We start from the raw sequence: 6,934 nt of genomic DNA on the forward strand, positions 1-6,934 counted from the left end.
AGGGAGGGCCCAGATTTTAGTCTCACTTATCAATAGGCTGTGGTTTGTCACAAGGAAGCAAGTGAGAAAGTAGGAGGTGTGAAAAAATAGGGCTAAGAAAACAGTAGTAGAAACAAATGAAGACAAAATCAGTGATCGTAGAATATACATTTGATTCAGAGGATGTAAGCAGTCACAGCAAAAAGGGAACATTACTGGGCCCTCCCTGGTGGCAAAACACATTCGGAGAGCCAGTGGCAAGTTTAGTGCAAGTTTGATCCCCAGCCTGGGAGGATCCACATGGCACAGCAGACCTCTCCTGACCTGCCCGCTGCTCCCCTCAGTAGGGTACTTCCTCGATCTACCTGTTCTGCTCCCCACTTTGTCTCTGGTGAATCCTCTCACTGCCCCTGCACCTCTGGCCAGTTCTGTACAAATAAATAAATAAATATTAAAAAAAGAAATCTACTCAAAATTATATGTATGTATGTACACACACACACACATGCACACACACATAGGAACATTACCTATTCGCAAACCAGTGTCCCTCAGAGAAGAAAAATTCTGTTCAGAGAATTCTGCTACTGAATCCAGAATTAAATTTCTCCCTTGGGAGTCAGAAAAGTGCTGTGACAAGAGACAAGCTTTGAATCAGCCTTCCTGAGAAGTATGATGACGTGTTATTCGGGAACCTGCCCTTCGAGCCATAAGCATCCCCAGCACCTACTGTGTGCCTGTTCAGGGTGGGCACTTCCTGGGTATTTGGGCAAAGTCCAGCTCAGGCACTGTGAGGGCCGGTGGTCTGGGTGCCGTGGCAGGGAGTCCAGAGCAGGGAGATGGAAGATGAATCAGGATGGAGAAAGTGGCAAATTGGAACTTTGCTTACACACCTCTGTAAATGTTTTTGTGTTGGGCTGTGAAATCTAGAAGATGGTTTTGTAGACGCAAGGTGTTTTCCTGTTTTGTCATCACACGCCAGGTTAATGTCTGCCACTGCCTCTGTATGTCTCTTGCTACACAGCAGGCTTTCAACACGGTTCTAACATTTCCCCCACTTGTCTTTGGGTTCTCAGTAGAGATGTACACACATGTAGGTGTGTATTGAGTTTTAGGACTTACATACTCCTACATAATCTTCAACTTAAGGCCATCATGTTGAGAGATCTTTGTGGCCTAGGGAGACTGAAAATTAAGATCCAGGAACCATTTTATGAGAGGAGGTAAACCAGGGAGTTCTGTGAGGATACATGTGTTGCCCATTTTCCCCCCTTAATTTTTTTTAATTGAAGTTATATAGGCTTTAGTTGCACATCATTATAAATCAAGCTCTGTAGATCCTACATGATATTCACACTAAAAGTCCAGCTCCATCCTTTACTATATGGTTAATCCTTCTTACTAGATTTACCCGTTCAGTTACCCCTTTTACTCTGGTGATCTCTGATGTGGTATCATAGTCTGAAAGTTTTTGTTTTATTTGATTCAGTTGCTTGTTTTGTTTCTTAATGCGCCATGTATGGATAAAGTCAAATGGAATTTATCTTTCTCTGACTTATTTTCTCTAAGTCCATCCTTGTTTTTGTGAAAAGCAGAGCTGCAAGTTTTTTCTTTTATAGCTAAGTACTTTTCCCTTGGGTATATTTATGCCATATCTTCCTTTCCCAGTCATCTGTCAATGTGTGTGCCCCTTCTTAATGATGTGCTGATGGTACCTTTCCTGTAACTGAATTCTCATGGAAGTGAGTTAACGGCATGCAGTCTTAGCCTGACGATGGGCTGCCTGGGTCTTGGTTGGAGTTCTACCCCAAACTTGCTCACTTACAAAACCACCCTATAGGTTCTGTAGCCCAACACAAAAACATTTACAAAAGTGTGTAGGCAAAGTTCCAGTTTGCCACTTTCTCCATCCTGGTTCATCTTCCAGAAATGGAATCCTTTGATGCGACTGGGGAATAAATTAAGTAAAGAAGGCTTCCTATTTACTTAGCAAGTTTATTGTAACATACCAGGAGATATAACTGAATGTTATTTTGCCTTCATTTTATTTTCCTTTGCTAGTTTGGTAGCTGGAAGTCGTTTTGTTGTTGTTTTCAATAAAATTTGTTTCCCCTCCTCCTAAATAGTGCTCCATTAACCACCGTACATTACTTATATCCCTGAGCTATGTTTTATGTCATGTGCATTAGAACAGTACAGTCTAAGGGTAAAATATAATGCTCCCAGATTACCATGGGATCAGCCTTGAGCTGTCTTAATACAGTGAACAGTTCCTGCTGCTTTTGTCTTTACTCACTATTTAAGGGACTGTACACCATGCCTTTGCCCCGGGGCTGGAGAAGATGCTGCTATAGATGAAAGACACCATCTACAAACTGTTTTAATATAGATGTAGCCAGCACAGGCATGGGTGAAGGAGCACCATTAGAGAAGCAGCAGTTTTCTGAGCAGATGGTTGGCCTGTATCTAACAATTCTTCAGACCCATACTTTCCTGGATATGGATTATAGGTTTTGTAGCTTAAAATGAAGCAAAGACAGCCTGAGTGATTATTTAGAGAATTCTTTTTCTTTGGTAAATGTTAGCCAGATATATTTTAAGGTTGAGATATATTTTAAGTTTGACAGCCTTGAAATAGAATTTTGCAATAAAAATACTTAGATGAAGCCTTAAGATAAATTAAATGATATAGAAACAGCAAGAAGTCCACAAATTATGTGGAAATGGCCTTGTAATATTCATGGTTTTGGCACAAATTGTTGACTCAGAGGGCCCAGAAGGGAAAGTTTATAAGCACCAATGATGAGTTCCTGATTAGAGATCTTGATACTTATCCTTATTTTAAAATTACTTCTCTCCCCCAAGTTTGTTTTCAGACTATTTCTTCTTTACTTATCAAACTGAAATATTAGGTATTAAATTTTCTTTTGAAACTTAGGAAAGTCACATAATGGCTGCTAAAGAGTATAAGCCCAAAGGATATGAACTGAAACTTCACTTTCAGGCGACTTTCTTTAAATGGTAAAAGTTACAACTACTGAAAATTGTAGTTGGGAAAAAAATCTAACATAGTATTTGTCATGACATACTGCCTTTGACAATTTAATTTTTTGACCTTATATTACAACTGAAACAATAGTGTCAGGGTACTTAGCACAGAATTGACAGCCACTGATGCCAAATTCATGTGTAGAGCCAAATTCATGTGTAGAGCGTATCAGTGAACCAAGCCCTGCCTGCAGAGGATTCTGGGAGGTCTCCTTGATAATCTGTGTGGTGTTTTAGTGGCATAAATAATTTTTTCAACCTAGTTACAACTTGGGACTTGAGTTTTTAAAGCCTAGATAGAAATGATGATTTCTTCAGTCATACTTTAATTAACTATTATTATTGGATAATTAAGAAAATTGCCATAGTGAACAAATAACCTACACTAAAATGTCATGCTTTGTGTATGTGTATCTTTTCAACAATTAGATTCGGGCTTTATTTTTTAACAGTTTAATTTCATCCTTATTACTGTGAGATAAATTGGTATCTTTCTTGTGCTAATAAGTAGAGAAAATAAAACACACTGAAAAAAATTAGTTTCAGGCTATGAAAACCATCATTCACCTTAACTTATGATGGAATTTCATGTCAACATTAATTTGAATGTCTCTTAAGTAGGAATGCCATTTTTCCTTGAGTTAGTCTTCATACTGAAGGACAAATGTGATTTTTTTTTCTTCAAATGTAAACTTAATTGGATTTTTTTCCCCTCCAGGGACTTTGCAAACAATCGAAACTTTTCTTATAAAAAGAAAAATTGTATAGTAAATTAATTTCAGGGAAAGGTCATTGGGGAAGACAGACAACTGTAAATTATATGGAAATGTAATTATAAAAATGGAACTAGGATGGCTAGTCATATCCACTAGGATGGCTACTGTAAAATAAGAAAAACAGCAGATACTAACATGTAGATGAGGTAGAGAAATTTGAAGCCTGTTCCTTCTTGGTGCAAATGTCAAATGCTGCTGGTGTGGAATACAGCATGATGTTTTCTCAGAGTGTTACATGTCAAATTGTATAAGCCAGCACTTCCATCTGTGGGTATACAAACACCTAGAGGAACTGAAAACAAGTTTTTGAAGAAACATATTTACCCCACTTATGATGCACAAAAGGTGAAATTAAACTAGTATGCATTGAAGGGTAAATGGATAAACAAAATGTGATTTAAGCATCAGTGAAGTATTATTCAGCTTTGTAAAGGAAGGAGGTTCCACTACTATGACAGGATGAGCCCACGGACACTCTAATGAGTGAAATGAGTCAGTGACAAAGGACAGATGCTATCTGATTCCATTTTTATGAGATACCTAGTCATCAGATTCACAGTCACAAAGTAGAATGGTAGTTTCCAGAGGCTGGGGATAACAGAGGAGAGGAGAATTAGGATTTATTTAATGGATAAGGTTTAGTTTTGCAAGATGAAAAATGTTCTGGATATTGGTTGTACAGCAACCAAGGAATGAACTTAAATGCTATTGATGTTATTTTTTACCACCGTGGGGTGGGGGGGGAAAGGTCGTGCTTGTTAAGTTTCAGTTTAACCAGTAGTATGGGTTCAATGCAGAGATTATAATATAGTTATCTCCAGCCCCTGCCCATTCTCTACCCTCATTCCTTTATACAAATTTTAGCTATTTTACCTTTCTTCTTATAAAATACTATGTAACGTCTTGATTTTACTATCTCTCTCTTCCCTAGAAAGCCTCTTGAAGGCAGCCACTTTTCTCTTTTCTTGTTTTTAGCTGTAGTGCTGAGGAGGTTGTCTGGCATAATGATCAGCAAGTATCTGTTGAGTGATGGAATAAAGCCAGTAGAATACAGTCATTTGTCACAAAAATATATGGAGGACTGATCACAAGAATACTGTCACTTGAGTGACAAATCCATTTGAGCTGTTTTATTTTTTAAAGAGCTTTTTTGAGATCTAATATAAAATGAAGCATACAAATTTGGAGTATATAGCTCAACACATTTTTAAATATCATTATGCCTGTGAATAACATTTAAATACAAAAAACTATTTCCATTACCCAGAAGATCCCTTGTGTCTCTTGTCAGATATAATCATTGTTCTGATTTCCATCACCCATAGATTTATTTGCCTTTAAACATCATATAAGTAGAATTTTATGAGATGTCCTTTTTTGTCTGACTTCTTCCAGTCAGTGAAATGTTTGTGGAACACCATGTGAGTGTTCCACTGTGTAACAGGGCACTGTTTGCTTATGGAATTCCTTACGATGGACATCAGGGGGTTTCCTTTTGCTATTAGGAATAAAATTGTTATGTACTTTGTAGTTATTAAACATCTTGGATAAAATGTGTAGGAATAGAATGAACTTGATCATAGAAGATAGATCTATACATACATTTTTAGACACTGTCAGGTGGTTTTTGAGGATGGTGGAAGTATCTTATTTTCTCCCTGGCAGTTGTCCTGCATTCTGGTAAATGTGAGGAGTGCTTGTCTCTGTTTTTAAGTCATACTTGTGAGTGTGTAGTGGCATCTCTGGTGGCTTTAATTTGCATTCCTCTAATGAGTGATGCTGTTAAACTTTTTCTCATTTGGGTATTCTCTTGTGAAATAGCTGTTCCAGTCTCTTGCTCATTTTGTTTTTACATTTTACTATTGTTTTATATGCATTATTTTGGTGCAAGTCTTGCCAGATACAGACACTGCAAATATCTTTGTCTAATTTGTGACTTGCTTTTTCCTTTTCCTGATATCTATGATGATGTTCTTAACTTAATGATGTCATGTTTTTTAAGTTTAAAGGCTCAGGGTTTTGTTTTTATTTAAGAAAAAATGATTATCTTGCAGTGGATCTTAAAGCCAGTAATGCAGTTATCATAAATAAACTCAAATTATGCTTTCATTTAAAAGGTAATTGAGTTTAAGCAAGTCTGGAATCAAAACACCTTTCCTCTACTAAGGGTAAAACTTATTTTTCTATGGTCTTTCATGTACACAGTCAAAAATATTAAACCTATTTTGCTTAATGTTAGCATTAAGAGAGAATATGGTCTGTTGGTCACACCTAGGGGATAATGGCTTGAGAGCAAGTTGATTCACTTGCGTTTGGAATCTTTGTTCTATTTGCAAATTGCTAAGGTGAATTCTCCCTATTTGCTCTCACTTTTCCCTTGTGAACATTTTGTTTTATGATATCACTTTTCAAATGTGATAATCCAATAGCTAAAGGAAATTGCAGCTGAGACCTTAGATGTTATTGAGCAATTTTATTGGTTAGTAAAATCTCAGGTAACTGTCCATGGAGTTAAGTTATATTAAACTTGTTTCCAAACTTTCTGTAGTGTTGAAGTTCTGTCTTAATATGGGGTCTCGCCGGGAAGCCACCTGTAGTTGGGCCAATGACCTGTCTGGAATCCACATTTCTCCTTTCAGTGTACTGTCAATTCAGCTACCTGGTAGAATGATATTTTGAAGGGAGAATTTTCTATTTTCCCAGGCCATATTTATTTGTCTCTATTTTCATTTGTTATGCTCAAGTATATAAAAAGACTATGTTCTTAAAAACAAATGTCCATTTAAAAATATTTTTGTTATTTGTAAGCATGCACCCCTCCTCCACCCCCCCCCCATATTCTAGGGGACAGATATAGATATTGCCCCCATATTCTAGGGGACAGATATAGGTATTGCCAATCAGTTTCTCATTATTCTTGTTATAGTTTTCTATTTTCATTGGTCCCTTTGTCACCCTCCCTCACTTCTTTCCTTATTATATTTAATTTGCTCTTCTCTTTCTAGTTTCTTAAGATTAAAAAACAGTGCTTTTATTTTAGGCTTGTTCTCTTTTAATTTAAGCATTTAAAGCTATCAATCTCATTCTAAGCTACACCACACTTCATATCCAACACTGGTCTTCTTTATCCC

The 6,934-nt window shown here is 36.9% G+C and overlaps 1 protein-coding gene across 1 annotated transcript in view; it reads left to right on the top strand.

The window, feature by feature from the left end:
• LOC101622323 (phospholipid-transporting ATPase IB) overlaps positions 1-6,934 on the top strand; it is a 515,968-nt gene that overhangs the window by 47,625 nt on the left and 461,409 nt on the right. The gene's annotated exons all lie outside the window — the stretch shown is intronic.

This window comes from Condylura cristata, unplaced genomic scaffold, assembly GCF_000260355.1.
Source record: "Condylura cristata isolate star-nosed mole 26May11 unplaced genomic scaffold, ConCri1.0 scaffold00010, whole genome shotgun sequence".
NCBI classification, from domain to species: Eukaryota; Metazoa; Chordata; class Mammalia; order Eulipotyphla; family Talpidae; genus Condylura; species Condylura cristata.